This window comes from Pollicipes pollicipes, unplaced genomic scaffold, assembly GCF_011947565.3.
Source record: "Pollicipes pollicipes isolate AB1234 unplaced genomic scaffold, Ppol_2.1 Scaffold_3447;HRSCAF=4054_pilon_pilon_pilon, whole genome shotgun sequence".
NCBI classification, from domain to species: domain Eukaryota; kingdom Metazoa; phylum Arthropoda; class Thecostraca; order Pollicipedomorpha; family Pollicipedidae; genus Pollicipes; species Pollicipes pollicipes.
Genome location: NW_023596297.1, coordinates 33,187,530 through 33,193,828, shown reverse-complemented (window position 1 = coordinate 33,193,828; position 6,299 = coordinate 33,187,530). Strand labels below are relative to the sequence as shown.

The following is a 6,299-nucleotide window of genomic DNA, read 5'->3' as shown; positions in this document are numbered from 1 at the left end:
AACATCTACAGTGTACTTTGTGCCCTGTCGTTTGTTCATTGTGATGTAAGTCGGAACGCACGCCAGTGGCGGCGGCGCGGCAGCGGTGCGCGTGCAGCACTGACGCCCGTGCTGCCCGCCGATCCCCATGTGTGCACATCGTTGCGCGACAACCGAGTCAACTGCCGCCGGACTGAGTGCAGCGGGCGATCAGCATTGGCACGTCAGCAGGTATATTCCAGCGTGGTGTGAGCCGTTGTTATGCGTTGGTAGGTGGCCCCACCGGAGAGGTCGGCCACTCCTCAATTTGGGGGAGAGGAGGTAATTTGTTCAGCAAAGCGCTGGTAGATGTGTAAGAGTTGATGTCTTACATGTGAGCCTTGTCCAGACTCGGGCAAACTAGGCTGACTCCCGACATTGATGTTCAGCACTGCGGGAGAGCGATGCACTGTGACTGGTGTCGTGATCTGCTGGTAGAATAAAAACACCTTGTCGCAAATGTGGATTGCTTTTGACTGAGAGACTGCTGACGGATGCCCAACTCAACCATTCGGTATTACAATGTGCATTCAACAGACTTTCGCTTAACAATTCAGCGCAATCTGCCCCGGTGAAAAGCATATGGGGCTGACTCGGGCTGTCAGAATATAGAACGGATTCCAGTTCAGGGGGCCCAGTACCATTTTAGTCGACTTCAATTACGGCGCAATGTGCCTTGCAGCCCAACTCGCACGTCATTCCCGCTAGCTCGGCTCTGGGAATATTGCTGACGGATACATAAGTGCCATGGACTAGATATGAGCCAGCGCATGATGTTCTGTCCCCGCTCAGATCGATGTGAGACATGCGGTCGTTCCTTTCACGAACCGAAAAGACCCTCAGCGGTACGCTTAACAATATATATCATTTTTCATGACTTCACGGATATTACGACAGATCTCACCTTGTACGCATGATAACTATTCCTCTGAAACCAGCAACCGCCAGACAACAACATTTCTGGCGGCGGATCACAGCAACTCTCATCAAGCTCACCTCACCTATATCGACTACCAGTGGAAAGATCGAATCCCTCCCTTTCTGCGGTGCGTGACGCTACGCCAGACTCCAAGTTTGGTGGAGCGCGGAAATGAAGTGCAGCCCTCGTCGCAACCATCCCAAACTCCATTCACGCCCCTCTCCACTGGCTCCACGTCCCTCGACGCCGTGTCACCATCGGGTTGCGCTTGGGACACACGAGGCAGCGACGCTCGAGATACAGCAGCACACACAGGTTCAGCGTCGCGTGACTCCCAGGCGGGCGCCGAACCTTGTCCCACACCAGTCCGGTTGGCGGCAACGCAAGTCTGCCACATCGCAGCCAGTGTCTTCAGGCGTCCGCACCGCAGCGGAGGCGCCAGCCATGTCGCCCTGGCCGAAGAAATCGTTGATCGGTGCGAACCAGTGAACTCATCTGATTCGGCGGCGGACGAGTGGCGAGCTCGCTCAATGAGCGAATCCCCGGTGTGGCGCTGAGCGACTGAAGACAGGACTGACCTCAGCGGGACCTCGAGACATCTGCCGCCGCTCGCTACGCTGTTGACAGAACGGCGTGACCGACGGCCCGTTTCTCAGGTGCTTTCGTCCGCGCCGACCGCGGACAAGCTTCCATAGCATCAGCCCAACGGCTTCAACGGCCATGGCACCCCTAGCAGCTCCCACGAGCTGCGTCAAGACCCTGACCACCGCTCGTGCGCCGCCTCAGCCCGCCTGCCTCTGCAGAGCGGGTCTTGCGGCCCGCGCCCACCGGTTGCCGCGTCTCGGCGCTCCTCCGAGTCTTGCCCCGCCTGTGGCTCCCCTGCGACGCCGGTCGCGGCTAGAAGAGTGCGCAGACCGAGCTGCGCGCCCGGGCGGCCTGTGGCCGACAGCAGCCGCTCGAAGCGACCGCGCCCGTCTCCACCTTTTTGATGTACTGACAGCCGGGCTTGGCCAGCGCTAGGTCGAAGTTGGCGGCACCGGTGCGGACCGACGCAACTCGGACCGGCAGGTTAATGGCGTCGCCGGCGGTGGCGGCGGCGGGCGAGCTGCTGCGGCTCAGCTCGTTCATCGAGTGAGTGCAGGTGGGCGGCGGCGAGCGCGTCTCCAGCTGGCTGGTAGAGGAGATGGAGTGCGCGCGCGAGGTGCGGCCGTAGTACTCGCTCAGTGGCGTGCGGCTCCGCTGCCGCTTGATGTCGCTCACGCGGGACTCGTCGAACGTCACCAGGTCGGCCACTGCAACACCGGACGCGATGTCAGGTCAGCGACGCTGGCCACTTCGCCAACCCCAGCAACGGGCTGCGGTGTCTGGAGGTCAGCCGCTAGAACACCAGGCAATGTCAGACTAGCCAGACCAGCCACAGCCACAGGCAGACTAGCCACGGCCACAGCCCGACCAGCCACAGCCCGACCAGCCATAGCCAATCCAGGCCAGAGCCGCCACAGCCAGACCAGCCACAGTCATAGTCCGACCAGCAACAGCCAGCCACGGCCAGAGCAGCCACGGCCTGACTAGCCACATCCAGGCCAGCCACAGCCACATCAAGACCAGTCACAGCCACAGCTAGACCAGCCACAGGCACAGCCAGATCAGCCATTGCGGCACGCGGCAATGGCAGGCCAGCCACTGAAAGACTAAGAGACAATAGGTCAGCCAGCTCAACACCAGGCGATGGCAGGTCTAAGTCAGTGAATGGGAGACAGGGAGCGCGCCGGAGGTTTGCCAATGGACACCGGTGGTGGTCGTGCCAATATGTCAACCACGGGAGGACCAGGCTAAGCGTCCATAATTCTGCAGTTCCTAGAGGTGATAAGCAAACTTCAGATTTACAACGTTTCCAATGTCAGTGAGAAGTCGGTCTGGGCTTTACGTGGCACGCACACTGATCATGACAGGTGTCCCATGACAGGAGATTTGAAGCTGGTGCCGGGGTTTTCCGGTGTGTCAGCGCTCTGCGGTTGCAACACGCGCCATTGAGACCCATCTGCCGCTCGCGTTTAACCCAGGAAACGCCGCCGCATGGCCGCGCGTCAATGAATAGGCTGTGACCTGCCTGGGAGCGATGCCACGCACTTCGGCACGCGCTCTCGATATTAGATTCGACCCAAGTCGGTGAACGTTACAGGACAGCAGGTGATAACCTACGCCTACATTGCCGCCATAGACCGCATACACGCAGCGCCCAGGTCTCGTGCTTCTCCCTGCGTGAAGCCGTCGCCACGCCATGATAAGCCCCCCTCCCCCTCCTCTCCTTCCTCTGTTGTTCAAGTGGGAGCATCCCGCAACGTCGGAAATATTCCCAGTTTTTTCCGAAATAGTTTGTAGCGTATCTTTTAAATGCCACGTTTTTTCCCCAGCATCTCTAACTTTGCACGTGCTGTGTCCAAATCTTGGGTGCGTGGCATGGCGGTGACGGCTCCAGAATCCGGTCTTAGATGGACCCCCAGTGAAATTTAGCGACAACGATGAAACGATGATCCCCAGGAGGACGAGCTTATGTGCGTCGTCTTGCTTTTACAGAAGTTACCGCCGTTTACAGGAGTTATTGCCGCTTCCAGCAAACAAAACAGTTGCATCACGAGTACTGTTATTGCAACGTAGCAAAAGTAACATGGCAAAAGCGGTTGCAGAGTTCGAAAAACGGTTTCCCAAGCATCGTGAAGAGCATAACGGTTCACCATTGCTGGTCGTAGAAAGGGTTTCCTCGATATCTAAATGCAAAGCTACGTGTCTTCTGTCCATAGTTACATGACCTACAAAAGTTTGTATCTTAAGCGAGTAGTGACACAAACTATGTCAGCACTATCATGTCAGCACTACAGTGAAAAATAAGTTTCAAAAATGCATGCACATGCTAAACATTGGACATAAACGTTCGGACACAGGCGTCTCCAGGAATGACAGCACGATGGGTCGTCATATGGGGCATGAAGAAGAAACACGCTTTGTTGCATTTTGTGTTGTGCTTCTGTTTCGTAATCATTATCTAAAAAGGCTACTTGTCACCTGCCACGGCCCAGTCCATAAATGGCAAAAGTGGAGGGAGGGGGCATTGCAGCACACGGCGGCCATGATCGCCAGCAGCGGGGTAGGAGACCCTTTGGAGACTAACAGACATGTACACATCTGGAGTGACACGCCCCTCACCAGATCACGCTCTCGCCCTCCGTTTCTTTCCGTTCTTGCTAATTAACCTCAGAATGTGCGTTTCCGCTGTGCGTGTTAACCTGTATACATATATATATATATATATATATATATATATATATATATATATATATATATGCATATAAATAAGCACCTATGCCCCACTCTCCGTTTCTACCATCGCTACTCTGTCTGCTCCTCTTTTCGTTCTTGCTTATGCGTCCCTGTCTGTCTACTCTCATCCCTTCGTGACTCTTAATGAATTCCTGTATGTCTGCTACTCTTCCGTATTCTTTCCGCTCCTTGAAGTGAGCCCCTATCTGTGTTACCTATTTTCCATTGCCGCCTTTACTGTCAAAAGCCTCCATCCGTCCCCTGCTCCCCTGACAACCCACTGCCGTCTGCCTGCTCCACTGACCACCCACTGTCATCTGCCTGCTCCACTGACCACCGACCCGGCCACCGACCTACCTCGGATGTTGGTCTGCCTGCTCCCCTGACCCCCATCCCAGCCGCCGGCTTACCTCGGATGTTGGTCTCCCTGCTCCCCTGACCACCACCCCAGCCGCCGGCCTACCTCGGATGTTGGTCTCCCTGCTCCCCTGACCCCCACCCCAGCCACCGGCCTACCTCGGATGTTGGTCTCCCTGCTCCCCTGAACACCACCCCAGCTGCCGGCTTACGTCGGATGCTGGTCTCCCTGCTCCCCTGAACACCACCCCAGCCCCGGCCTACCTCAGATGCTGGTCTGCCTGCTCCTCTGACCGCCACCCCAGCCGTCGGCTTACGTCGGATGTTGGTTTGACTGCTCCCCCGACCCCACCCAAGCTGTTGCCCCCCCCCCCTCGGATGTTGGTTTGACTGCTCCCCTGACCCCCACCCCAGCCACCGGCCTACCTCGGATGCTGGTCTGCCTGCTCCCCTGACCGCCACCCCAGCCGCCGGCCTACCTCGGATGCTGGTTTGACTGCTCCCCCGACCCCACCCGAGCTGTCGCCCCCCCCCCCTCGGATGTTGGTTTGACTGCTCCCGTGACCCCCACCCCAGCCACCGGCCCACCTCAGATGCTGTTCTGCCTGCTCCCCTGACCCCCCACCCCGGCTGCCGGCCTACCTCGGATGCTGGTGGCGCTACTGACGGTAGAGCTTGGCCGTCCCTGGCGCAACACCTGGCTGACGGGCGTGTAGCTGCCCCGGCCCGAGGAGGACCGCGAGCTGGCGTTGTCCGTCTGCAGCGTCCCCTCCATCTGGATCTTATCCCCGACCGGCCGTCGGCCCGACTTGGACTCAAGCCAGTAGGTCTTCATGGTGCCTGTCGGCAGGAAGGACGATGAGTTCTTGTAAACGGGGAGGACAATCTCTCTCTCTCTCTCTTTAAAAGTATCGCTCGCAGTAAAGGCAAGGGCATTAGTGTCGCGAACTTTTGGGTGTTATTGCTCCTCTCGAGACCTGCTTGACAGGCGTTTGTGGAGGCGCTTTTGGGTGCTGCTGCTCCTCTAGAGGCACACCTAACAGGTGTTGTGGACGACGCGGTACGCTGTTAAGGCTGAGTGCAGTATTCACATATGCTTCTGAAAAAGCTTCGCATTGTTAGCCTTTGTCGAATGTGCCCAGTATTTTCGGCGTAGTTCTCTTGATCATGCGCGTCACAAACCTACTCACCGCCCTCCGCCTCTCCCTCGAGGCCAAACACTGGCTCCACAGTTCGACGAACAAAACATGCTCCTCTATCTCCGCCCTGCTTCGATCTCGTTCTTGCCTCGCGTGCCGGTCTTCCGAGCCGTGACGCGTCTGCCCAGCCCCCGCCCCGCCCCCCCCCCCTCTCCCCCGCTGACCTTTGCCCTTCACGTGTATGCCGCCACGCTCGACAGTGCGGTACGCGGAGCCGAGCCGCTGCATGGTCGGCTCCGAGACATGGATGTGCATCGCCTGACTGTTGGACTCCATTCGAGACGCTGAAACACACGTATGCACGCTGAGGAGAAGTGATCACGGTCGAGGCGAACTTAATACAGTGAGCGAACAGCCTGCCAGATGGCGTAAGCTCGGTGGGCCGCTACAAGGTAACAGGACAGGCAGAGGCTGTGAACATCAAAGTCGTAATCAGCGAGCTTGCAATGCGAAGTGGTGTCATGAAACTCAAACTCATTAACTTCTTC

The 6,299-nt window shown here is 57.6% G+C and overlaps 1 pseudogene; it reads right to left on the bottom strand.

Moving 5' to 3' along the window:
* Positions 1–1,834: 1,834 nt before the first annotated feature.
* The window catches only part of LOC119092468 (soluble guanylate cyclase 88E-like), a 68,161-nt pseudogene continuing 63,696 nt past the window's right edge, over positions 1,835–6,299 (bottom strand).